Genomic DNA, 10,332 nt, shown 5'->3' with positions numbered 1-10,332 from the left:
TGTCCCATGGGTCCTAAACTTCGGTCGAGCCGGGGTGAGGTCTCTGTGTGGCCAGGAGTACGGGTTCTAGTCTTGACCTGTGTCTTGGGTGGACTGCGAGGCGGTGGAATGTAAATGAGGTATCATCTGCGTGGGCAGAGTTCAGGTCGGCATAGGCGGGATTGCTGATATGTCCGAAGTATTCTAGGGGCATTGTGCCCGGGGAATGCACCCCAACCGACCCAGATTGAGCTCAGAGCCACAACGGGCCTCAAGCGGCAGTAGAGCCATCCGATCGCTTCGAGGGACATGGTAGGCCACCTAATACTTCACAGTCGATTTGCCCCATTACCACATATATCCTCTTTACTGGCACTGGGTGCCGTAGTGTAGGCGTTTGGTATTAGAAATTTGAGCTCCTTCCGCAGCTCTGCACTAATTGCTTGTGACTTTTTGGCCTGTATATCAATACAGGTTTGCCTTCCCCAGGTGATAAAAGCTCAGAATATCTCTCTTCAGAGAGCAGTTACAAAGAAGTTTTCAGTTTACAAAGGTGTTTGCAAAAACACGTATGATATTATCTTCTTAGAAAATTCTGAGTACGTCTCAATATATTTTCTTGGGAGGATGCACCTATCTCTTCTGTTCACATTCCAGTCTTTAGATCTTAGTCAGGAGGTCACATAACCACACCCAGCTCAAAGGCGGCAGGGAAGCTAGTAGTACTCTGGCAGCCCACACCCAGCTAAAAAGCACAAGTGCTATTACAGTGACAGAGAGGAAGGAAGCAGATTCTGGAGACAGCTGGCAGTAAGTGCCATGGAGATATGTTGAAAATGGAAAAAGATGAATGGACATGGATGGGAAGACATGAAGATGTTCATTGAAGAATTACAGTCAAGAAAAATTGGAAATGACTTAATTTCTAAGTATTTTTCCTCTTTTGCAGGAGGAAACATTGCAGCCAATTAAGATGCTATATAGAAGTTTTTGATAACATGCGGAAATGTATCCAATGTAAGTTTTAAAATGTGATACATTTATACAAGTATACAATGTATACAACTTGTATACATTTATACAATGCATACAACTTGTATACATTTATACAATGCATACAACTTGTATACATTTATACAATGCATACAATGTACACAACTTGTATACATTTATACAATGTATACAACTTGTATACATACAACTTGTATACATTGTATACAAGTTGTGCATGAAATACCATCATAATTAAAAATGTATTGAGGGACTTCTCTGGTGGTCCTCTGGTTAAGACTCCACACTCCCAAAGCAGGGGCCCCAGGTTAAATAAATATTATTATTATTATTATTTTTTAAAAAGACTGTTTCCCTTCCTCTTATACCCTGCTTACCAAGTTTCTGGTTATCAATCTAGTGTCCCAGAAACACTAAGAGAAGAGGTGTCTGGAGCAGGAGTAGGAGCATTCCAGTAACTCTTAACTATCAGAAAGTAAGCCAGAATTTGGTTTAAACCTCACTCTTCTGTGAGTCTGATGGGTAAGCCCAGTCTCAGGGTACACTGACAGAAAAATGGAGAATCAGATCCTCCCAATATACTGTCCTGTGTTAATCCAGGCTAAGTGACTCTCAGTTCAGTTCAGTTCAGACGCTCAGTCGTGTCTGACTCTTTGCGACCCCATGAATCGCAGCATGCCAGGCCTGCCTGTCCATCACCAACTCCCAGAGTTCACCCACACTCACGTCCATCGAGTCAGTGATGCCATCCGGCCATCTCATCCTCTGTCGTCCCCTTCTCCTCCTGCCCCCAATCCCTCCCAGCATCAGGGTCTTTTCCAGTGAGTCAACTCTTCCCATGAGGTGGCCAAAGTACTGAAGTTTCAGCTTTGGCATCATTCCCTCCAAAGAAATCCTAGGGCTGATCTCCTTCAGAATGGACTGGTTGGATCTCCTTGCAGTCCAAGGGACTCTCAAGGGTCTTCTCCAACACCACAGTTCAAAAGCATCAATTCTTCGGCGCTCAGCCTTCTTCACAGTCCAACTCTCATATCCATACATGACCACAGGAAAAACCATAGCCTTGACTAGACGGACCTTTGTTGGCAAAGTAATGTCTCTGCTTTTGAATATGCTATCTAGGTTGGACATAACTTTCCTTCCAAGGAGTAAGCATCTTTTAATTTCATGGCTGCAGTCACCATCTGCAGTGATTTTGGAGCCCCCAAAAATAAAGTCTGACACTGTTTCCACTGTTTCCCCATCTATTTCCCATGAAGTGATGGGACCGGATGCCATGATCTTCATTTTCTGTATGTTGAGCTTTAAGCCAACTTTTTCACTCTCCACTTTCACTTTCATCAAGAGGCTTTTGAGTTCCTCTTCACTTTCTGCCATAAGGGTGGTGTCATCTGCATATCTGAGGTTATTGATATTTCTCCCAGAAATCTTGATTCTAGCTTGTGTTTCTTCCAGTCCAGCATTTCTCATGATGTACTCTGCATATAAGTTAAATAAGCAGGGTGATAATGTACAGCCTTGACGTACTCCTTTTCCTATTTGGAACCAGTCTGTTGTTCCATGTCCAGTTCTAACTGTTGCTTCCTGACCTGCATACAGATTTCTCAAGAGACAGATCAGGTGGTCTGGTATTCCTATCTCTTTCAGAATTTTCCATAGTTTATTGTGATCCACACAGTCAAAGGCTTTGGCATAGTCAAGAAAGCAGAAATAGATGTTTTTCTGGAACTCTCTTGCTTTTTCCATGATAGCGGATGTTGGCAATTTGATCTCTGGTTCCTCTGCCTTTTCTAAAACCAGCTTGAACATCAGGAAGTTCACGGTTCACATATTGCTGAAGCCTGGCTTGGAGAATTTTAAGCATTACTTTACTAGCGTGTGAGATGAGTGCAATTGTGCAGTATTTTGAGCATTCTTTGGCATTGCCTTTCTTTGGGATTGGAATGAAAACTGACCTTTTCCAGTCCTGTGGCCACTGCTGAGTTTTCCAAATTTGCTGGCAGATTGAGTGCAGCACTTTCACAGCATCATCTTTCAGGATTTGAAATAGCTCCACTGGAATTCCATCACCTCCACTAGCTCTATTCGTAGTGATGCTTCCTAAGGCCCACTTGACTTCACATTCCAGGATGTCTGGCTCTAGATGAGTGATCACATCATCATGATTATCTGGGTCGTGAAGATCTTTTTTGTACAGTTCTTCTGTGTATTCTTGCTACCTCTTCTTAATATCTTCTGCTTCTGTTAGGTCCATACCATTTCTGTCCTTTATTGAGCCCATCTTTGCATGAAATGTCCCCTTTGTATCTCTAATTTTCTTGAAGAGATCTCTAGTCTTTCCCATTCTGTTGTTTTCCTCTATTTGCATTGATTGCTGAGGAAGGCTTTCTTATCTCTTGCTATTCTTTGGAACTCTGCATTCAGATGCTTATATCTTTCCTTTGCCCCTTTGCTTTTCACTTCTCTTCTTTTCATAGCTATTTGTAAGGCCTCCCCAGACAGCCATTTTGCTTTTTTGCATTTCTTTTCCATGGGGATGGTCTTGATCCCTGTCCCTGTACAATGTCACGAACTTCCGTCCATAGTTCATCAGGCAGTCTATCTATCAGATCTAGGCCCTTAAATCTATTTCTCACTTCCACTGTATAATCATAAGGGATTTGATTTAGGTCATACCTGAATGGTCTAGTGGTTTTCCCTACTTTCTTCAATTTAAGTCTGAATTTGGCAATAAGGAGTTCATGATCTGAGCCACAGTCAAATCCTGGTCTTGTTTTTGTTGACTGTATAGAGCTTCTCCATCTTTGGCTGCAAAGAATATAATCAATCTGATTTCGGTGTTGACCATCTGGTGATGTCCATGTGTAGAGTCTTCTCTAAGTGACTCTGTCTCAGTTTTAATTGCAGAAATCAGTATCATCCTTTGTCATCCAAGTGTACACTTGCATCATTTTTCAGCCAAAGGAATTTTTTTTTTGGAAGCAACTTACTTGATTCCTGGTTGTACGGTCTTTGATCCATGCAAATTTTCCCCCTTCACTTATTTTACAATACAAATGTGATAAAGTCTTTGTTTCTTTACACTTACATGTATCCAGAGAGTTGTGGGGGCTTCTTTGTTGGTTTTTTGTTGTGGTGGTGGTAGTTGTTTTTTGGGAATGCCACCCAGCTTGTGGATCCTAGTTCCCTGACCAAGGATTGATCCCAATCACCAAGTCCCAGTCACTAGATCACCAGAAATTCTCTAGAGAGATTGTTTGCCCATGCAGATCTATTTTATGGATTTTTCTCTTTTCATTGTGGTTTATTACAGAATATTGAATATATTTCCAAGTGGTATACAGTGGGACCTTGTTGTTTATTTATTTTATATACAGTAGTTTGTATTTGCTAATCCCAGACTCTTAATTTATTCCTCCACCATTCCCTTTCTCCTTTGGTAATATATGCCCAAGACTAGGATTGCTGGATCATATGACAACTCTATTTTTAGTTTTCTAAGGCGCCTCCATATTGTTCTCCATAGTGGCTGCATAATTTACATTCCTACCAACATTGTAGGAGGTTCTGCTTTTCTATGCACCCTCTCCAACATTTGTTATTTGGCTGCTTGAGGTGAACAGCTGGCTCACTTGAGAAGACCCTGATGCTTGGAAAGATTGAAGGCAAAAGGAGAAGGGGAAAGCAGAGGATGATGTGGTTAGATAGCATCACTGACTCAATGGACATGAATCAGAGCAAATTCCGGGGTGAAGGACAGGGAAGCCTGGTGTGCTGCAGTCCAAAGAGTTGGACACGACTTAGCGACTGAACAACGACAATTAAAAAGACTTCAAATTGTGTAGTTTTGTGATTTACAATGTTGTGTTAATTTCAGGTTTACATCACAGTGATTGAGTTATACATATATTGAATCTTTTTCAGGTTCTTTACCCACATAGGTTATTACAAAATACTGAGTAGAGTTTCCTGCGCTATACAGTAGGTCCTTGTTGGTCTGTTGATGGACATTTAGGTTGCTTCCATGTCTTGGCTATTGTAAACAGTGCTGCAGTGAACATTGAGCTGCATGTATCTTTTCTTTTTTAATTAATTAGAGTATGGCTGCTTTACAGCGTTGTTAGTTTCTACTGCACAGCAAAGTGAATCAGCTATACATATATACATATATCCCCTCTTTTTTGGCTTTCTTTTCCATTTAGGTCACCCACAGAGCACTGAGTAGAATTCCCTGAGCTATACAGTGTTCTCATTAGTTATCTATTTTATGCACAGTATCAGTAGTGTATATATGGCATTCCCAATCTCCCAATTCATCCTACCTCCCATCCCCCTTGGTGTCCATACATTTATTTTCTACATCTATGCCTCTATTTCTGTTTTGCAAATAAGATAATCTGTACCATTTTTCTAGACTCTACATATATACATTAATATATGCTATTTGTCTCTTTCTGACTTACTTCACTCTGTATGACAATCCCTAGGTCCATTCACATCTCTACAGATGACCCAATTTCATTCCTCTTTATGGCTGAATAATATTCTGATGTATATTTGGTACACATCTTCTTTATCCATTCCTCTGGTTTTTAAATTTTATTTATTTTTATTTACTTTTGGTTGTGCTGGGTCTTCATTGCCTACGCACAGGCTTTCTCTAGTTGCAGTGATCAGGGTCTACTCTTCGTTGCAGAGCACGGGATTCTCATTGCAGTGGCTTCTCTCGTTGCAGAGCACAGGCTCCAGCTGCGTGGGCTTCAGTAGTTGCAGCACACAGGCACACGAGTTGCAGCTCGCAGGCTCAGTGGTTGTGGCACATGGGCTTAGTTGCTATATGGAATGTGGAATCTTCCCGGATCAGGGATCAAATCCATGTCCCCTGCATTGGCAGGCCAATTCTTAACCAGTGGACAGCTAGGGAAGTTCTATCCATTCCTTTGTTGATGAACATTTAGGTTGCTTTCATATCCTGGCAATTGTAAATAGTGCTGCAATGAACATTCGGGTGCATGTATCTTGTTGAAGTACGGTTTTCTCTAGGTATATGCCTAGAAGTGCAATTGCTGGCTTTTTATTTGTAGATTTTTTTAACGAGGGTCATTCTGACCTGTGTGAGATTGTACCTCGTAGGTTTGATTTGCATTTCTCTAATAATTAGCAGAGCTGAGCATCTTTTCATGGGCCCGTTGGCCATCTGTATGTCTTCTTTGGAGAAATGTCTGTTTAGATCTTCTTCCCATTTGATTGGGTTGTTTTTGTTGTTGTTGAGTTGTATGAGCTGTTTGTATATTTTTAAAAAATTATTTAGGCTGTGCTGGGACTTAGTTGTGGCTTGAGTTGTATGAGCTGTTTGTATATTTAAATTTTTTTTTTAGGCTGTGCTTGGACTTAGTTGTGGCGTGTGGGGTCTTCAGCTGTGGCATGCAGGATCTAGTTCCCTGTCCAGGGATGGAAAACTGTGCCCGCTGCATTGGGAACATGGAGTCTTAGTCATTGGACCACCAGGGAAGTCCCTGTTTGTAAATTTTTTGAAATTAAGACCTTGTCAGTCACATAATTTAAAAATATTTTCTCCTAGTTGTCTTTTCATTTTATGGTTTCCTTTGCTGTGTGAAAACATGTAAGCTTGATTAGGTCCCATTTGTTTTTTATTTTTGCTTCTATTTCTATTGCCTTGGGAGACTGACCTAAGAAAATATTGCTACGATGTATGTCAGGGCATGTTTTGCCTATGATCTCGTCTAGGAGTTTTGTGTCTTATATTTAAGTCTTTAAGCCATTTTGAGTTTATCTTTGTGTATAGTGTAAAGGTGTGTTCTAACTTCATTGATATACATGCCCTTGTCTAACTTTCTGAACACCACTTCCTGAAGAGACTGTTTTTTCTGTTGTATATTCTTGCCCCTGTGTTGAAGATTAATAGACCATAGTTAATGTAGTTTATTTCTGAGCTTTCTGTTCTGTTCCATTGATCCATATGTCTGTTTTTGTGCAAATACTACACTGTTTTGATTACTGTTGCTGGAAGGATCATGCCTCCAGCTTTGTTCTTTTCCCCCAGGGTTGCTTTGGTAATCTGGGGCCTTTTATGGTTCCATATAAATTTTAGGATTACTTTTTCTAATTTTGTGAAAAATATCACAGTTAATTAAATAATAGGGATCACATTAAATCCATAGATTGCTTTGAGTAGCACGACCATTTTAACATTAATTCTTCTAATCCAAGAGCATGGGATCTCTTTCCATTTATTTAAATAATCTTCAATTTCCTTTTATCATTTTATAGTTCTCAACATCTAAGCCTTTTACCTCCTTAGTCAGGTTTATTCCTAAATATTTTTTTTGGGGGGGGTGGGCAGTTTCAAAAGGGATTTTTAAATTTTGCTCTCTCTTTCATTGTTAGTGTGAAGAAGTGCAGTGGATTTCTGTATGATCCATGCAAATGTTAATAAACCCATCAGAACCATGAGTCAGAACAATCCACTTCACCTCAAGCCAGTCTCCTGGAGCCTTTCTCCTCTCCTGGGAGTGCTCCAAGGATAGTCCCGTGTCCTCTCAGGCAAAGCAGATGCTGGTCAGCAAGCTGTCTGTCTGTAGAACTTGCCATGAAGTGGCTTGTTCATGCTCTGTTTCTAGGATCCTGGAAAAATGTTTTTGAGGTCTACCTGCAAAGTCTGGTTTTGGAAACCCAGCTGTTTTCCTGGGTGTCAGGAAGGTTGTGATCCAAGAAAATGCATCATAGTTTTATTTGTTTAATCACTTATTTATTTTGGCTGTGCATGGGCATTGAGCAGGGACTTCTCTAGTTGGGGTGCAAGGGAGCTTCTCTTGCTGTGGAGCTTGGGCTCGAGAGTGTGTAGACTCACTAGTCGCAGCTCTCGGGCTTAGTTACCCCACACCATGTGGGATCTTGGGTCCCTGATCAGGGATTGAAGCCTCATCCCCTGCATTGGAAGGCAGATCCTTCTTTTTTTTGTCTTTATTTTGAAAGGCAGAGTCTTAACCACTGGACCATTGGGAAGTCCCAGTGCATCATGGCTTTAAATGAATCTGGAACTGAAAAGCACGTTTTGTTTTTAAATTTACATTCAGTAACTAAATTGAAGGAGAGAAAAAAAAAAAAAGAAAGAAAGCAAGCCAGTGGTCTCTTAGATCACTTGGAAGAAATATCTCAAAACATACCAAAAAGAGAGAAAAAGAAACAAGGAAGGCAGAGACTTAAGAGGACCAATCCGTGTTGAGCTCAGTGCCAGTCAGAGTTCCCTGAGCCAGTTCCTGTGGTCAGGAGATGCCCCTTCCTGCCTGTGTTCTCGTAAGGTCTGAGCCTGCATTTTAAGTACATCCAGGTGATGCTAATACTGCTGGACCACAAGACAGCACTTTGAGTAGCAAGAACCTCGGCAGGGTTTGCCTTTCCTGTGTAACTGAAAGGGCTTACCACTGTCTCCACATTCTGTTGATAGGAACCTGATGGAAGGCAAGAGAAAGGATGAGGAAAATAAGCAACTTTCCTTTAAAAAAAATTATTCATTTTTAGCTGTGCTGGGTCTTCATTGCTGCACACAGGCTTTCTCTAGTGGTGAGTGGGGCTTCTCTCCAGTTGTGGTGCAAGGGCCTCTCATTGCTCTAGGGTTGTGGAGGACGGGCTCTAGGGTGCTTGGGCTTCAGCGGTTGCAGCACGTGGGCTTACTTACCCTGCGGCATGTGGGTCTTCCCTGAGCAGGGATCAAACTCATGTCCCCTGCATTGGCAGGCGGATTCTTAATCACTGGACCACCAAGAAAGCCCTAAACTAGCAATTTTCCTTTATTTAAAATCTCATCTTTTTAATTTAAAAATTTCAAACCTCTGAATATTTGAAAGAATAATGCAGTAAACACCTATGTACTTTTCACCTAGCATCACCAGTTGTTAATATTTAAACAATTTCTTCTTAAGGACATGCTTGAGAACCTAAGTTGCTCACATCACTTCCACTGTTGTTCACTGGCAAAAAGTTTGGCATATGGTTTCATCTTGCTGCAAAGGAGGCTAAGAAATACAAGCTTAACTTGTTAGCTCTTTGCCTGCTAAAGGGGGTACTGTCCTACTACTGCATGAGAATGTGATTAAGCAGTTGTTTTTAAAAAAGAAAGGAGAGGATGGACTTTCCTGGCAGTGCAGTAGTTAAACTTTGCCTTTCAATGCAGAAGGTAAGGGTTTAGTCCCTGGTTGAGGAGCTAAGATCCCATAGGCCTCCCAACCAAAAATCCAAATCATAAAAAAAGACAAGCAATATTGTAACTAGTTCAATAAAGACTTTTAAAAAATGGTCTACATTAGGGGAAAAAAAAAAAAAAAAGAGGAGGAGGAGGAAGACAGTGGATACTAGGGGACAATTACTCTGACACACTGACTTGCTGGATCTTGCAACCAGTTCCCACTTCAAAGTGAATTTTTGGAAAGACCGCAGCTAAATTTGCAGCCCATCTCTAGAAAATGTGTAGGACTTCAAGTATGCATTTTATAGCCTCCTCACTCTTGATTGTTCTATCCTAAAGTTTTTTTTTTTTTTTACAAGTTTGATTATATTAAAGTTTATAGTTATTTTGAACTCTATATTTAAAGTTTTTTTAACAAGTTTGATTATAAGTTAATAGACACACTAAAGTTTTTTAAATAAGTTTGATTATAAGTTAATAGTGACACACTAAATATATAGAATGCTTGAAATGCCCTGAATGGACCAAAGCACATTAACCACAGCATTTTTGCTTACAACAGCATGTTTCCTGTACTTAAAACTGTAACTCTACAGAGTTGTAAATTGTATATTTTCATTTTGTCCATAATTTTTCAGCTTTTAAAATAGGAACTTAGAGAAACTGTTACTAAAAGAAAATGTAAATATTATATAAGCTGCTTTACACAAATCAAGATTCCACCAGCCACTAACATCTTATTGTGTAGACAATAGACTTTCTGGGTTGTTACATATCCCCTTGTTACACTACTCTTGATCTATTTACACCACTTACCTTTCAGACTTCTAATCTCTTTAGGTAACTTTTCATTGCCAAAATGTTAAAGAATATGCATTTAACGTTTATAAAATAGTGTGATTTTAGACTGTTTTAATCTGTCATAATGTCTATTTGGGTGTGAATTAGGTCCTTTGAGGGTTGATCATTTTAGCCTTCTTATTCCATCCTTTGGCCATATTACCAGTGAAAGGTATTTGAAGGCAAAGGATAAATATATCCTTTAAAGTTAACATCAGATTTTGCTCAACACAAGTCCCTTAGTAACAAAGTTTGAGTTAGGTTTTGTGATGTAGACCAGGGGTCCCCAGTCCGCA

Source organism: Bos indicus x Bos taurus, chromosome 25 (assembly GCF_003369695.1).
Source record: "Bos indicus x Bos taurus breed Angus x Brahman F1 hybrid chromosome 25, Bos_hybrid_MaternalHap_v2.0, whole genome shotgun sequence".
Classification (NCBI taxonomy): Eukaryota; Metazoa; Chordata; class Mammalia; order Artiodactyla; family Bovidae; genus Bos; species Bos indicus x Bos taurus.
Note: the sequence above shows the minus strand (reverse complement) of the source record.